General features: G+C 38.9%; 1 protein-coding gene across 1 annotated transcript in view; it reads left to right on the top strand.

Annotated features, from left to right (window-relative positions):
- The window catches only part of LINGO2 (leucine rich repeat and Ig domain containing 2), a 792,006-nt gene that overhangs the window by 430,307 nt on the left and 344,754 nt on the right, over positions 1-16,945 (top strand).

Below are 16,945 nucleotides of genomic sequence, written 5' to 3'. Positions count from 1 at the left end.
ACAAAATGTATAATGACATGTATCTGGGGGCGCCTGGGTGGCTCAGTGGGTTAAAGCCTCTGCCTTCGGCTCAGGTCATGATCCCAGCGTCCTGCATCGGGCTCTCTGCTCAGCAGGGAGCCTGCTTTCCCCTCTCTCTCTGCCTGCCTCTCTGCCTACTTGTGATCTCTGTCTGTCAAATAAATAAATAGAATCTTAAAAAAAAAAAAAAATGACATGTATCTGTCACTATGGTATCATACAGAGTAGTGTCACTGCCCCCCAAATCCTCCGTGCTCTGCCCACTCAACCCTCCTCCCTCTCCCCAACCCCTGAAGAGGACTGATCTTTTCTACTGTCACCATAAGTTTGGCTTTTCCAGAATGTTGTATAGTGGGAATCATGGATTATATAGCCTTCTCAGATTGGTGTCTCTCACTTGATAATATGCATGTAAGGTTCTTCTCTGTCTTTTGATGACTTGCTGGCTTATTTCTCTTTTAGCACTGAGTAAGATTCCATAGTCTTGATGTACCACAGTTTATATATCATTTTACCTGCTGAAGGATACTTTGATTGCTTCCAAGTTTTGGCAGTTAGGAATAAGTCAGCTATAAACATTCCTGCACAGGTTTTTGTGTGATTTACTACTTTTTGAAAGAGATTGTATTTGAAAGTACTTTGAAAATTATAAAACCCAATTCAAAGATAAGGAATTTTTTTACTGAAGGAGAGGAAGGGGGAGAGTAGCTTGTGCACCCCTGGGTGCATGACCCAGTGCATGACCTACGACCCTAGGACCCAGCCCCGGGATATGATCTCAGACCTGTGGCTGTAAGGTCCAGAAACATAACAGGGCAGGACCAGACTAGGGTGAGACCAAGTAGTCATCTAGGGCCCAAAATATAAGGAAGTCCCAGCATCTTAGTCCTAGCACTAACTCAGTACATGGTAAAGGAAAAGCTGTTTTATTATGCTTAATTTTAACGCCACTGTTCCTCAAGATGTTAACTTGTATCCTCCAAAAACAGTGTTGTGGTCAAGACATGATTAGAATGCATAGTAAACTCCCTGTCAGATAATGGAGTTACCTTAGCCTATTACAAGCTCTAGAAAGGCCTAAAATAATAAAATCTGTTTAGTCTTACCTAACATAACAGCTTCCATTTTGTTTCTCAGCATTTTCAATCTTTCCTAAAACTATAAAAACTGACAGTGAAAACCTGACAAGAATTAAAGAAAGAAAAGGGAGCTTGCCAGAGAGTATGGCTCTGAATCCTACATTATTTCAGTGTCAAGAAAGAACTCTCTTATCTAGTTATCCGTTGTATTATGGAGGACTACTCTTTAAGATTTATTTCATTAGCCTTTGTGGAAGACTGTTAATTATAATATTCTTTTACATTGTGTTGATACAATTCTAAAAAGCCATCCCATTTGGTAACTTCTTAAATTTTAGAAATATTTTTATCAGTGGTAAAACCCACATTTTGATACCATCGCTAAGTGCTGGGATTCTTTTATATCTTGCTTCCTTCAAAACAAAAACAAAAATGAAACCCTTCTAAGAAAGAGTAGTGCTATAGTACTACTCAGATAATATTTCAGAGTGACCCAGTCAACAATAATTATCTAAGAGTTCCTTACTGTGTTCAGGGCTCTGTGCTTTTATCAAGTAAAATGTCCCTGTAGAGTCTTGAATGTTTAAAAAATGTGTTAGCAGAGGTTCTTTGAGATCTTTCCAGAAATAACTGTAGCAGTCAGTCTGTAATGCTTACCATCACTCTTACCCTTGTGTTTAGGAGGAAGCCTGGGTTTGCCATCTCTGACAAAGAAGAAATCCTTTACTTATCTCTGGGCCCATGACCAATTTGGGGAGCAGTGGGAGGGCAACACTGACAGAATAAAAATATTCAGTTGAGTCTTAAGTGGGAGTTGGGGGGTAGTAAGAGGAAGAGTAATTGAAAAAGAGATTACAGGCAAGAGCAGGAGCTTGCCAAATCTGGATGCTCCTTGAAAAATCTGTTTTTAAATGAGGCTGATAGAATTGATGAAATACGAGGGTTCATATTTCAAGATTACCAGAATCATTCTCTAGTCCCAAATTTGCTCTCAGTATTGTAACGATTAGGTAAATTTTGAGTACCACATGTCTTTGAAGGCAAAGGTGGGAAAAGACTATACTGCAGAGCGCCTAGTCTGTAAGAGAATGTGAAGAGATGCTGTAATCTATCTGCCCATTGCATCTGGAGTAGTGACAGAGGCAAGATAATCTACAACTGGTAATGATAGCTAAATTTTAGCTGAATTGTGTGTTTTAGCTGAATTGTGTGTTTCAGAGCCATCATTTGTTGAACCAATTATTTGTTCTTTTAATTTTTCATTATTTTAACAAATAATTAGTGAGCACCTACGATCTATCAGGCACATCCCTAGGGACTTAGGAGATGGAGATTCTTAAAAATGACTTTCTAATAATAATTTATCAATATTGGCTCATCAGTGCTAACAAATGTACCATAATAATGTGTGATGTTAATAATAAGGACTCTTGTGGAGGAGTGATAAGGGGCTATTTGGGAAATCTACTTTTTGCTTATTTTTTCTGTAAACCTAACAAAACTGCTTAGTCAACCCATGTTGCAGTAGTAAAATACCATAGCTTAGGTGACTTAAAAACAAGAAATTTATCTTTCACAGTTCTGGAGGCTGGGAAGTCCAAGATAAGGTGCTTACGAGGAAATTTTCATTCTGAGGTCTCTTCTCTTGGCTTGTAGGTGGCTGTCATCTCACTGTGTGCTCACGTGACCTCTTCTGTGTGTGTGTGTGTGTGTGTGTGTGTGTGTGTGTGTAGAGAGAGAGAAATCAAGCTTCACCCTCATAACCTAATCTAACCCTGATTACAGTTGATCCTTGAACAATGCTAAAGTTAAAAAGGTGCTGAACCACCTCCCAACCTTGCACCATTGAAAATGCACTTGTAACTCTTGGCTCCCCCAAAATGTAAGTACTTAATAGTCTTCTGTTGACTGGAAGGTAATTGATTTACACATATTTTGCATGCTTTATCTATAATATACTGTATTGTTATAATAAAGTAAGCTAGAGAAAATGAGAAAGCTAGAGAAAATGAAATATTAAGAAAATCATAAGGAAGAGAAAAATATATTTATAGTGCCATACTATATTTATGAAAAAAAAATCTGTCTATAAGTGGACCCCCACAGTTCAAGTCCATGTTGTTAAGGGTCAACTCTACCTCCCCAAAGACCTCATTTCCAAATGACAGAGCATGGGGAGTTAGGGTTTCAACATAGAAATTTGGGGAGCAGGACAAAATTCAGACCGTAGCACACTAAAAAAATTAATAAACACTATTTTAATTTATTTTTATTCTTATTTTTTTATTTTTTAAAGATTTTATTTATTTATTTGATTGACAGAAATCACAAGTAGGCAGAGAGGCAGGCAGAGAGTGAGAGAAGGGGAGGCAGGCTCTCTGCTGAGCAGAGAACCCAATGCAGGGCTTGATCCCAGGACCCTGAGATCATGACCTGAGCTGAAGGCAGAGGCTTTAACCCACTGAGCCACCCAGGTGCCCCTATTTATTTATTTATTTTTATTTTTTTAAAGATTTTATTTATTTATTTGACAGACAGAGAGGCAGGCAGAGAGAGAGGAAGGGAAGCAGGCTCCTCGCTGAGCAGAGAGCCCGATGCGGAACTCTACCCCAGGACCCCAGGACCATGACCTGAGCTGAAGGCAGAGGCTTTAACCCACTGAGCCACCCAGGCGCCCCTATTTTTTTATTTTTAAAGAGGGAAGGATGAGGGCCAGAGGGAGAGTGAGTGAGAATCCTCAGCAGGCTCCACACCCCAGGTGGAACCCAAGACAAGGCTTGATCTCATTAACCCTGAGATATGACCTGAGCCGAAATCACCAACTGAACCCACCAGGTACCCTGATGAACACTATTTTTAAAATTAAAAATATGACTGTTTAGTGGAAGAGCTAAATACATAGCCAACAATAACAGTTGGTTCTTTAATGGCTGTATACATAATGTGTTAACCGTTGCCACAGAGAAGGGGTATCTAACTCTGGAAAGTCATGTCTCTGTGAAGTCTTAAAGGACAAGCTAGAATTAGCTGGACAAGGAATGTGTGGATGGTAGTGGTGGCAGTGGAAATTAAGGGAGAAAAAGGTAGGTGGGAAAGGAAGCCATTCCAGTCAGAGAGAACAACAGTGCAATGGTATAGAACCTTTGTGTGTATGCTGGGATGCCCCGGCTTGAACCTAAGCTCTGATTCAAGTATGTCTGCACTATGAGGAAATTAGCATGAGGATTTTGAATGGGAAAAGAGCCAAAACTTCTGCATAGATGCCAGAAATAATGGCTTGGCTAAAGAGACAGAATGGCATTTGCCACTTCCTCAGGCCCATGCCCTCACGTCTGAGCCCAATAAAGAGAAGGAGGTTCAGTAAGAAGCAAAACAGACTACTTTCCAGAAGATCTTTGTGAGATGTAGAAGAATAAGGAACTTGCCATATACCTCAGGGAAAATTGTTACAGGAGGAAGTTTCCCCATTTTGGACAGAACTAGAATGAATGACCTGAGTACAAATAAAACTATAAGAAATTCTGGGCTACTTCGGCAGTTGGGAACTGGGTTTCAGGTTTGGAGCCCTTTTTGTGACAGAAAGTGGCTAGAACAAAGCAATATGGGAAAATATTCATAAGCATGAGTGAGACACCAAAAAAATATTTGAGGAATGATTTTGCAAGAGATAATGCATAGTATTAAATGTATATATAAATATAAGAGCCTGAGAAGATGGAGTAAAGGGCATTTATTTTATTTTATTTTATTTATTTTATTTTTTAGATTTTTATTTATTTATTTGACAGAGAGAGAGAGCACAAGTAGGCAGAGCAGCAGGTAGAGGGAGAGGGAGAAGCAGGCTCTCCGCTGAGCAGGGAGCCCAATGTGGGGCTCGATCCCAGGACCCTGGGATCATGACCTGAGCCACAGGCAGACGCTTAATGGACTGAGCCACCCAGGCGCCCCTTAATTTTATTTTATTAATATTCCCTAACTGGTATAAATCAGGCTACCTATGTCAACAAGGTAAGGGTTTTGTATTAGATGTTCTGTTTTGTCAAATAGCACCAGTATTAATCTCAGTGGAACATTTCTCATCATTTTTTGTAGTCCAGCAACAAATCTTTCTGACCTTTGGCTATCTATCTGTCTACTTCTCTTCCTTCCTCCCTACCTGCTTTGGCTTACCTACCTATCATTTAGTCATCCGATCAATAAGTGATATTGAGATGGTATTCTCAGCTTACTAAAAAGTTAAATGGCAAAACCCTATACCTTATTTGCATTCGGATGGATTGAATATGGTATTCTCTATGTACTTTGCATCACTTCCTTAATGAAGAAAATTAAAGTGATCTGGCATAATATGATTTTCCTAATGTTTTGCTTAGTGCCTTAAAGTTCTTAATGATTTGTTTTAATGCCATTCCCAATACCAAAATTAAGGTTAGCGTTTTAAAATGATTGCCATCACTATGCCTGCTTTTTTTTGGGGGGGGGAGGTTAGGTTTGGTTTTTGTTTTTTGTGGTTTTATTTATTTACTTTTTTGCTTTTTTTTCCTTCTTTGCATTTCCAAAGATGCCTTTTTGTCCTTTTCTAATCTCTCTAGAAATGCCTCCCTGCCTTCCCCGGTTCTCAAAATAATAGCCAGCTCCTCATGATAAGAATCACATATTCCACAAGGATTCTGAAGGCCTCCATTTGATTGTGAAAGGATCTCAGATATTTTCTCTGCCATTTATCTAGTTTTGTCCTTGCTTCCCAACTATGATCTAGTTATGGAAATACATTGGCCTTTTCCATAATGATTGGCATGAATAATATCACTGAGAGCCTTTTCTTCTCTTGATACTTTATTACTTTCTTACTTTCTTAACATCCATTCTCTTCCTATCCAAAGGCAAGTAACCACTTTCTTCAAGCTTTCTTAATGCTTGGCTGAGAAGTATTGTCTTCTTCTGTCACACATCCTATGAACGATAGAGTTTTTCTCAGCGATTTCCCCTGAATCCCCTGTATGATTTTCCACTTCCCTCAGCTTCCTCCCTTGTGATTCTTCTCGCTTCACATTTATGCTGGTCTCCTGGTGAGTGCTTTTGGATGCATATGTTCACAGAGTCAGGACGTTTGAGAGGAATACAGGGACCCTGGTGCTAAGCATGCATGTGGTCCAGTCACATAACTCTTCCTGTTTCCTAGTGACTTCAGCATTGTCATCATGGCTTTTATAAAACAGCTGCCAGCAGATTTTTACCACATAGAACTAAAATTAATCTATTATTTAATCTATGGCATCACAAAGCCTATCTTTCTCCAATATCAGTGTGGACTCGCCACAAGGATGACAGAAGCAAGAGGACATTTTCCTATTTTTGAAACACAAACATTAAATTCTGGGAGGAAAGTTGCCAGTTTGATTGTAAAGGGAGCTATATGGCCTGCAGTTATTAAATAAACTCTGGGACAGAGATCCTCCCTACTCAGGGCCTTCCCTTGAGGGAGAAGTGGGATTGGACTGTGCTTGGAAGGAAACAAAAACGAAAGAGAGATTTTCCACCTACCTCACAAAATGAGCTTGAGGGAGCATTCCAACTGAGCCTGGTACCTTCCCCTGGCCTGGCAGGACGGCACACTAGCACGTCTAGAAAGCCTTTTTGCCTGCCTACTTCATACTCAGTCAGCAGAGGATGGGAATGAAGGCAGCAGGCTAAGGCTTGTGAAGAGTTGAATGAGGTCCTAGTACCTTTATCATTGATGGCATCTATGTGCCCAGGACTGAACCACATGGCCAACATGCCACAGTTACCACATACATTACATAATATGCTGATTCCATGCAAAATGATTCTCAGAGAATACTGAAAATTCCTCATGTCTGTGAACCCCAGAGGCTGTAATTTAGGATTAGAAAATTACTGTTGAAATCTTTTATTCAAGGATTTATTTTTCAAATATTTATTATGTACTATGTGTTAGGACACTGTGCAAGATTCTGAGGTTAAAAAAAAAAAACCCACAATAATAAAGTTTAAAAAAAAAACAAAAACAGAAACAGTGAACAATTCAAATATAGTCCCTGATCTGTAGAGACCTATACAGTCCAATGCAGAAACCAGATAAACAACAAATAATTACTAATTGTTGTGAAAGTTATAAAAAAAACAAAAACAAAAACAAAAAAAAAACAACAAGGTGTAGTGACACAGAAGTACAAGTTTTTATAGGTAGGAATGTCAAAGAAAGTAAGATTCAAGTGGACATACAAAGGAAGTAAAGAATCGTGGAGAATAGAAAAAAAAGGTTAAAATCCCTGAGGAAAGAAAGTGGGTTGCACTCTACCTGAATGCTCTGTCTACAGCAACATAGAAATCGGTTGTGTGCATATATTGTCAAAGAGAAATTATACTGGACAGAGTCAGACAGCAGAGATTAATTTATTCTGAACTATTGGAACAGGAGAGAGAGATTGATCTCGACTCACTGAAGCAAAAGATAGATGAGTGTTTAAGCCCTGGGCTGAGCTGGTGGGAAAGTGAGGCCATGAGACAGAAGGTTGATCAATGTGATTAGGCCATCTGTGTTTGCCGGTGGTACTTGTTAAGTTCCTACCCTCCATGGACACACTGGGAAATAGGAGCCTGATCTTTCTTGATGATTACGTTTCAAAGGAATGGCTCCCAGGCCCTTGAGAAAGATTTCCCTGAGCTATAAAACTGTGAAGAGCCTGGAAAAATGTATATCTCAAAGGGGAAGAGAAGGAATTTACAATTGCAAAGTTGTCTAAAGCAAATGCTCTTTAAAAAAAAGGGAATGTCACAGGTTTACTGTCAGGAAAAACTTTCTGTCTAAAGTTGAGGTAAACTGAGGGGGATGGTAACTCAGGTCTTGGTAAGAATGAGAAAAGGGAAAGAGAGATTGAGAAGCAGAGACACAGAGAGAAACTGAAACAGAGTCAGAAAGAGAGGAGAAAGATTGAGAGAGAGAACAGACTGGAGAATGAGAAGTGACACCAGTGGGGAAGAGACTTGTGAAAGCCTGCTCATGACTCCATAGTCACACTAACACCAATGCCCGTGGCTGGTTCTCTCGCTATGAAAATCCAGTACTGAAACCAGAGGCAGATACAGGTTTTGTGAGGCCTGAAGCTTATGAAATTGGAGGGTATGGGTAGTTAATTTAGAAAAGGAATGAAAAAGTGATATTAAAAACCTAGGAATGGGTCCTTGATGGCCCCCATGCCAGCAAGGGGTTCTGAATCCTAAGCTTCCTCAGCTTTATTGTTAATACCTTATGACTCTACTTATTAACCTCGCTTTGTCCAGCATTGTGCTTTTAGACAAATATTTTCCCCGGTATATCACACTGAAGCTTTTGATTGTATGAGTTCTTGTGACTTTCTATGGAATCTGCAAAGAAAGGAAGATACTCTAAAAAGCAATTCTATCATTCAGTTTTCTGCTTTTATCACCTATTTGTATTTTAGCAGTAGCCCTTATAGGTGTATTTTTTAAATGTTTAATGCTATAGAATTATTTCTATCAGCATTTTTTTTTTTTTTACAAATTATGCCTCTGATTATTCCTTCTCATCCCCTTATTCTGAAATACAATGCTATTAGCCTTCTGTTTTTTAAAGCAGATAATGGTGACTAATTGCACCTGGTTACTGCCCTGTGTCCATTATTCTGCCATAGTTCCCTGAAAGCACATTCACTTTGATGCTGCTTTTGAGTATTTACAGCTTGTTTCGAGCCTACTTCCGGTCCTTGTGGTATGCTTCTTGTGTTCTTTTATCAGAGTGAATATAGTTATATGAAAAGACATGGAGTATTGGCTACAGATTATAAGTAATCGTGAGTAACATTAGGCCCACCAATTTTAAATTGTAATTTCTTTGAGGATGTTTCAGGAATTCCACAAATTTTCTTTCCACAGATAGCAGGTAAAAACTGTATTTTCGAAGGCGTAATAATAAGCGGCCCATTCTCTCCGTAGTGTTATACAGCAAATACTAGCTCGCTAGGGACCCGCGTTATCTGAGCATGTGTCTCTAGGTTAACGGCCTTCGTGCACCGTTGGACTAAAGCTTTCCCCATAATATCTCCAATCAGGGAGTATGAGGTTCGAAGGAGATTAGTTTTTAAGCTCCCCAGAGGCATAAATCTGGATTTTCTCAACCTATGCAACCAAAATAAATGTTTCAAATGTATGTTTGTTGGGACAACCTCGTTACTGTCATTGGTTGACTTCATAATAAGTAAATATTTTATCTTTGAACAAAGGAAATGAACAACTTATTGTGGTTGTACCTATGATTTTATTCAGAGAGAAAAAACGATTCTGCTGCTAGAAAATTGGAAAGCATTGTTCTGCTTAGTGACTCATCTCAAGTCACACAGCTAATGGTAGACAATCAATATATGTCAGCCTTTAAGATCCTGGCCTTGGATCCAGATAAACATATCTGACTTTGAATTATCCTGTACATAAATTTGTAACATGCAAATTTCTTATCTTTATTAAATTCAGGATCCTCTTCTATAAAATAGAAATAGTAATGCCTACTACCTATGGTTATTGTGAGAATTACTTATCTAATAAATATATTCTGGGTGCCTGCTATGTCCAGGAATTGTCCAGTATATGAAGAGATTCCCTATTTTCATGGAATCTCAGGATTTAGTTAAGGGAAAGAAACCGTAAGTATATTTTTCAAAGCAGTGACTAAAAATAGTGTGATATGATAGAAAGTCACTGATCAATTTTGAGTTGCATGATCAGGGAAGACTTCTCTGAGGAGAGGACATTTGAGTCAACATCCAAATGTCAAGAAGGATTCATCCATGAAAAGTAAGGGAGGATAAACTTTTCAGGCAAATGAAACAGGTAATAGAGAGGCCCAAGACTAGGATAAGCTCAATATGTCTAAAGAAGAGAAAAAATCCCAGTATGTCTCAGGATCAGTGTGTGAAGAGGGGAATATTATTAGACAAAATTAGAGAGGAGGTTTAGTAAACTAAGGTATGTAATTTGGATTACTCTCAGTAGAATGGAAAGCTGTTGCAATGATGTTATTTAGTCTTATTTACGGTCAGTCTCATTGGTGGATGTGTAAAGGCTTATGCATTGGATTTAAAGAGTTATTTTTTTCTTCATCTAGCATTCCATTCCTCATCCTAATATCAACTTCAATTCCTAGATATTATCTCTTTATCTCGATATTATCAAGGAAAATATCTCTTCCTTGGTCAGTGTTGAAAGTCAAACCCTGACTTTCCCCCAACCCAGGGCATGTCCTGAGGAAAACTGAGTGTATATTTCCTTCTGCAATTTGAATACGAGGTAGATTGACAATGAAATTGACAGTGTTTGGTGTCGTTCATGCTGAATGGGTACTCTCCGTAGTTTCTACTTCCTTGCGCTAGGCATAGCTCTTCCCTGTTTCAAAATCTGCTTCTCTATCCTTCCCGTGGCGTTTAATAAGCTCCTAATATATTTCCAACACGTTATCTTTAGCTAGTGACAGTTTCAGTTGCTTGCAACCAAAGCCCTAACTAATAGGGTACGTAAATTCCCTGGCATATAGTAGGCCCTCAGTAATGGTTATGATTTATGGAAGAACTGAACTTAAAATCAGGCTTGCTGACTTTCAGTCTTCATCAAACTGGGTTCAGTCTGTCTTTCAGGTAGTTTCTCCTCGGCTTTCAGAAGTCTGTTTTCTTTGCATATAACATACTAGAACTTTTGGGGTGAATTTTGTCTCTGTAGCTTACTGTGGCAACATGTTTGCTAAAGGTTTCACTTCTCGAGCAAATCTCAATCTTCTCAATTCTTAAATGTCAGTAGGCAAGTTTGTTTGGGTATTTTCTCAGGACAGATATAAACAAACACATGGAATAGCTCATGTTCAACTTTCATTAAGCATTTCTTTAATCAAAGTGAATGTTTTAATTTGAGTGGGAGAAGGGTGTGAATGAGTGCAAATGCATGAATTTTTTATTATTAAAATTGTTTTAAAGTAACAAAAATTAAAGCAACCTAAACTCTTTCATCCTAAGAAATGTGATCAAATGAGCTGTATTTTATCCCATCAATTGGCAGCTGCGAGACAAAGTACATCTCATCATCTATGCTGTCAATCAGATCATACTATAATTTGGTACCATAAGAATCCGTTACTTGAAGCTAGCTGAAAGTGCTCCCTGAGTTTCAGTGTCCTGCCATGATGAAACAGGGCTTTTTAACAAGGAGAAAGAAACAGAAGGGGAACAGATGTGCAAAGGACTTGGCAGGTAAACAAACCCCATTCTCAGTCTGGTTTGAGAACCCTCTGTTGAATTGAATCTTTGAGAAGAGATCTTTTGAAGGGAATGAAGCTGCCATTCACAGAGACAGTGATCTGCCCCCCCTCATAAACTATGCAATATAGCATTGCCTCCTCCTTTTCCATCTCTGTGCCCTGTGCCAAAGTTACCTTCCCCAACTTTGCCAACCTTGCACACTGGCAAGCCAACACTGAAAGTTATCGGGTTACTTAATCAATTCCCAAATCTAATGCTGTATGACTTCATTCCTCCAGGGTCCAAGAGCAGTATACACATCTGGAAAAGTAAATGTAATTGCTAAAATTGTTTCCAATTATATGTGCTAACCCAGCTCTGCTCACAATATGTGTGGTTGCACAGGTGTCTCATTAATGCTTAAATATAGGGATTGACAGAAACAATTATAGTTTCCCTTAGACTTGTAGGAATCCTTCAGTTCACTGATGGAGTATTGGACTGAAGCTGGGAGACCTGAATTCTACTTCTGGCTCTCATACTAATGAGATATGTGACCTCAAGCAAATTACTCAATCTCACTGCCTTCTTCTTCTTTAAAATGATGGAAATAGGTTATGTGACCTTAGAGAATGATAGTAATTATATTTCCAGTTCAAAACCGAAACAATTGATATGTGAAGGGATTTTTCCTGGATATAAGGAATGTATTTGGCCCACTAAAATATTGACATATTTGGAGCTCCACAGAAGCAATGTTTGAAATCAGAAAGCCAATTTGAAATCAGGAAGCATTCAAGAAAATATTTGAAATCAGGAAAGTCTCAGAAAATTAGGGACATGGTCTCACCATATTAAGAAGGCTGCCCTCTGATTTTAGCATCTTGAGATCCAAGGGGACTCAATGAGCCACTAGTATTTTTTTTTCTTTTCTTTTTAAAATCAGTTTTATTGCCATAGTTTACACACAGTAAAATTCATTCCTTCTGGAGTTCAGTTTATATGAATTTTGACAAAAGCATGTAGTAATTTAACTGAGTCACAAGAAAAATATAAAGTGTTTCTCTTGAAAAAGTTGCCTCGAGCTTCTTTGTAGTCAGTCCCTTTCTCTCATCCTCAGTGGATGGAAATCACTGATCTGTTTCCATCTCTGTAGTTTTGCGATCATTAGGTGGAATCATGTAGTACACAGCATTCTCATTTAGCATAGTAAATTTGAGATTCATCTGTGTTGCACATATCAGTAGTTTACTTCATTCTGTTACTGAGTATTGATTGCAGTGGGCAGAAAATGACCCCACTCTTATCCCTTGTGGGTGTCTCTACCCTAATCCCTGGAACCTCTGAACAATTTGCCTTACTTGTCAGAGCAATTCTACAGATAAGATTAAGATTACAAAGAGATGGAGAGATTTCCCGGGATCAAATGGGCAGAGTCCAATATAATCATATGAATGCTTCAGAAGGGAGAACCTTTCTTGGCTTTAGTAAAGAGAGATGAGATAGAAGAAGTGGGGGAATATTTCAAGCAGATGAGGGACTCATCTGACCATTTCTGGCTTTGAAACGGAAGGAGAAGAAGACCACACAAGTCAGAGAATATGGTTGGCCATCCTTATTACTTTTGAAATTTAAATGGACGCCATAATTTTCCCACTACATGTTGTGTTATGTTAAGTTTTAATTCACCTGGAAATCCTGACTCTTGCTTTAAAAGTTTCTTCCATTTCTGCTTGTTGGGCAGTTGTTACTTCCTAGTGATTCCTAATATAGGAATCACTAAGTAACAGTGATAACAGGTAAGTTGTCACTCACCGTAAGGAGTTTTAAATTGTTACCTGAGGAAACAAGCTTTTAAGTCAGCCCTTGATTCTAAGGCTACTACTCTTGCCACGCACTGACCACGTGAATATGGCAAGTGGCTGGATTTCTCTAAGCCTCAGTTTTTAGTTCATAAAAGGTAGAACATCATAAGGGTTGTTATGAAGATTAAATGAAATAATGTTTCTTAAACATCTGCTTGGAACAGTGCCTGGTCTAGAGAAAACATTCAAGAAGTGATGATTTTATTACTATTGCCACTTTTAATAACATGAACATTTCCAAAAGTATCTTCTAATGACCACAAATCTTCAGAGGTTGAGATATCCTTTGTGGGTCACAGGTACTAATTAAACACCACATGACCAATAATGCCAAGGAGAATCCCATCCATGGGACAGTCAGTCTTTTGCCCTTTGAAGCTAGTTATCTGAACAAATCATTTTGACTATGGTTTTAGAAAAGCGTGAACTTTCAGCTCCAGCCAAACAAATGTCTTATTCTCCTGCCAATTGTTGCGAGCCCTATGTCTTTGGGTATGCCCTTTCACCTCTTCACACTTGGTCAAAGTGACCTCCACGTTACTGTGAGACTTCTACCAAGACGAACGCAGGCCACACTTTGTAACATTAATTTTCTCCTTCACAAAAGAATTTGGAGATTAAACAACAGTAGGATACATGTTCATGAATAAGTCAACAAAGTAAATAGAAGTCTGTGTACAACTTGACGCTCATGCCCTGCACCGAACTTTTTCACGTGCTCATTTGCAATGCAGAGTTCTGACTCAATTTATGGTGTCCAGAGAAATAAAGAAATTCAATCCCTTCCTTTGTCTCTGTTAGGTGTTTATGAGGGTAGAAGTGCTTGGAATCTTTGTTGTTCCAGCCGTGAAGCAAATTAGTCCAGTCGTAGCCTGGTATTGATGAGTGAACCTTGAAAGGATGTGGGAATCCTGGTGGGATGAAGAGACGGTTACCTGTTTCAACTCAGTTGCTGCTTGTACGGTTGCAGCATATGTGTATTACTTGCTGATGATCTTTTGATGTGACTCGCTGCACAGATGTCTAAGAGAGTGACCATACAAGCAACCTCTTTATCGCTTCCTGTTTTGGTATGCTTAGTTCCAACAAAGTCTTGAGCTGGATTTGACTGGATTGCATTATCAAGCCTCCTCAAGTTAGGCCACAGTCCATGTTGCAGACAAAAATGTGACATAAAGTAGCAGCCTGGGAGCCTTTGAAATTTAGTAACTGCTAACACAGCTAGCTGTTCTTGTACTGCGTATGAATTAATACAATATTTCTTCTCTACCATCAACCCACTTTCATGTGAACAAGGGCAGAAGGAGGAGGAGGCAAATAAGATAAGTGCCTGTGGAAAATACCTCTTTCACCAAGATTCTGGTTTTCAGAGTAATGAAATGCAGTTCGAGCCATTAAAATTTCAACCTTACAATATTCAAATTTCAAATTATGTTCATTAGAACTCTCATGGCCTATCTCAACCTCCTTTCAGCTAGAACAGCTCCACTTTTCGCTACTTTACACCCTCTACTTATAACGACAGTCTGAAATGTTTTCACTGATAAAGTTACGAAACATGTTTAACCTAAGCTAGAAACATTTTTCAGCCACTTTGATAAGGTTTGTATTTAAGTCGCCGTAGGATGCAATTGTTTGACAGAGTAGAAAGGAATTCTCCTCATCAAATAAAACTTTGCTTCTAGGTCTCCGAACTTGAGACACATAAGGTGAGCTCCATAGAGAACGTGTCTTCTTTCGAGATCTTCCTCCCTCTTTTTGACAAATACACGTGTTGGAACTTGGATGGATAGATGGACAGATGTAGAGTATGCTAACTACAAGCCTCAACCACAGCTGAGCTGAATCTCCCCAGTTGAGAATTTCACTGGCCTGTGTAACTTTTTGTTTTCGTTGGAGTATGTAAATACAGTGGAAAAGGGTATACTCCTCTGCGTTTGATCTTTCTAAAAACAAGAGTATCTTCACGTAAGGTTATCATGACGCATGGATGCTGTCACATAGGTGAAATGGTTAGCATAATGCCTGGTACATAATATATGCTCAGTTGTGTTTTTTTTTTTTTAAAGATTTTATTTATTTATGTATTTGAGAGAGAAAGAGAGAGACAGAGAGAAAGAGAGCAGGACCAGAGGGGGGAGCCAGAGGGAGAGGGAGAACCAGGCTTCCCGCTGAACAGGGAGCCTGAATGCAGGGTTCGATCCCAGGATGCCAGGACCACAACCACAACCTGAGCCAAAGGCAGAGGGTTAACTGACTGAGTCACCCAGGTGTCCCAGTGTACGCTCAATTGATGTGAAAGAGGTTTTTTTTTTTTTTTTAAGATTTAATTTATTTATTTGAGATTTAATTTATTTATTTGACAGACAGAGATCACAAGTAGGCAGAGAGGCAGACAGAGAGGAAGGGGAGGAAGCAGGCTCCCTGTGGAGCAGAGAGCCCGACGCGGGGCTCGATCCCAGGACTCTGGGATCATGACCAGAGCTGAAGGCAGAGGCTTTAACCCACTGAGCCACCCAGGCGCTCCGACGTGAAAGAGTTTTGGCAATGAGTGGAAGTAAAGTAAGTAGGGAGACTTCTGTGTTCTCTAGATGGCTAGCAGGTAGATGTCACTAAGAGTCCCCATCCTAATTCTTACTGATCATTCAAGTGTCAAATTAAAATGTTTATCTGTAAGGTCTTCTTTGGCTGGTCAGTATATATTATATGCCCTCCTCTTTACTTTTAGGTAATTAGTTTGTGTGTATTTTTAACATCTTGATTTCTTTTGTTTGGGTCATTACTATACTAAGCACATAGGTAAGTGGTAAGTGATAGAGCCTTTTTAAACTTTAAATTTCAGTCTGGCCCTGGGACCTGTGCCCTTAACCAATAAACTCTGCTGCATCTTCATGAACCCTCCACCTTTATTATACCCTGTACAAGGAATTATGTACTTTGAAGCTAATGTGCATAGTTTTTACTCTAATAAAGATACGTAAAACAGAAGTTAGAGGAGGATAAAATAAAAAATAGAAATAAAGTTCTGGAATTTTCTTGCTGGTCTCCAGTGAGCATTCTTGTGCACCCTGGGGAGTAACACACTCCTCTTGGATAATATTGGTGAAATGACCAAACCACTAAATAATCCAGCCACTACTTGCTAAGTCTCTCTCATAAAATTAACCATCTCATTTTCTTTTTATTAAATCTAGAAATATGAATACAGTCTTTTTAAGCAATAAAAATAGTTTACATTCTCTCAGGAAGCAAACAAACGAACAACTGGTCATCTAGAAAGCTTCCAGAAATAAAGGACACACAACACAGGAAAGAAGTAATAAGATGTAAATGTTTGTGCTCTGAAAAGTCACGTTGCATCACACCAAGTGTATGTCCCTATTGATCTAGGATTATGTCGCCACTGGTTGTTACGGGATTATTAGAATATTGTAAAGTATTGTGTTCCCCTAATATTTTTCCATATTTAATCTTTGCCACTGTTTTCTTCTGAGGTTCATGAATTTGGATTTTTAATGTGACATAACATGACATAGTCAAAGAGCAATGGGTTGGAGAACCTGACTTTGTGATGGTCATTAAGCCAGCTCAGCTCTCACAAACTGCCTTGGGGAAACCATCTTATCTTTTCGGATGCCAGCTTCTTTAACTGTAAAATAAGCTCAGTGCCTTGAACATAGAAAGCGCTTCATTATTTCTTGAGAAGGGAACAGGAGAA

This window comes from Lutra lutra, chromosome 13, assembly GCF_902655055.1.
Source record: "Lutra lutra chromosome 13, mLutLut1.2, whole genome shotgun sequence".
Taxonomy (NCBI): domain Eukaryota; kingdom Metazoa; phylum Chordata; class Mammalia; order Carnivora; family Mustelidae; genus Lutra; species Lutra lutra.
The sequence above is the reverse complement of the archived record's forward strand: the minus strand, read 5'-3'. Positions and strand labels throughout refer to the sequence as shown.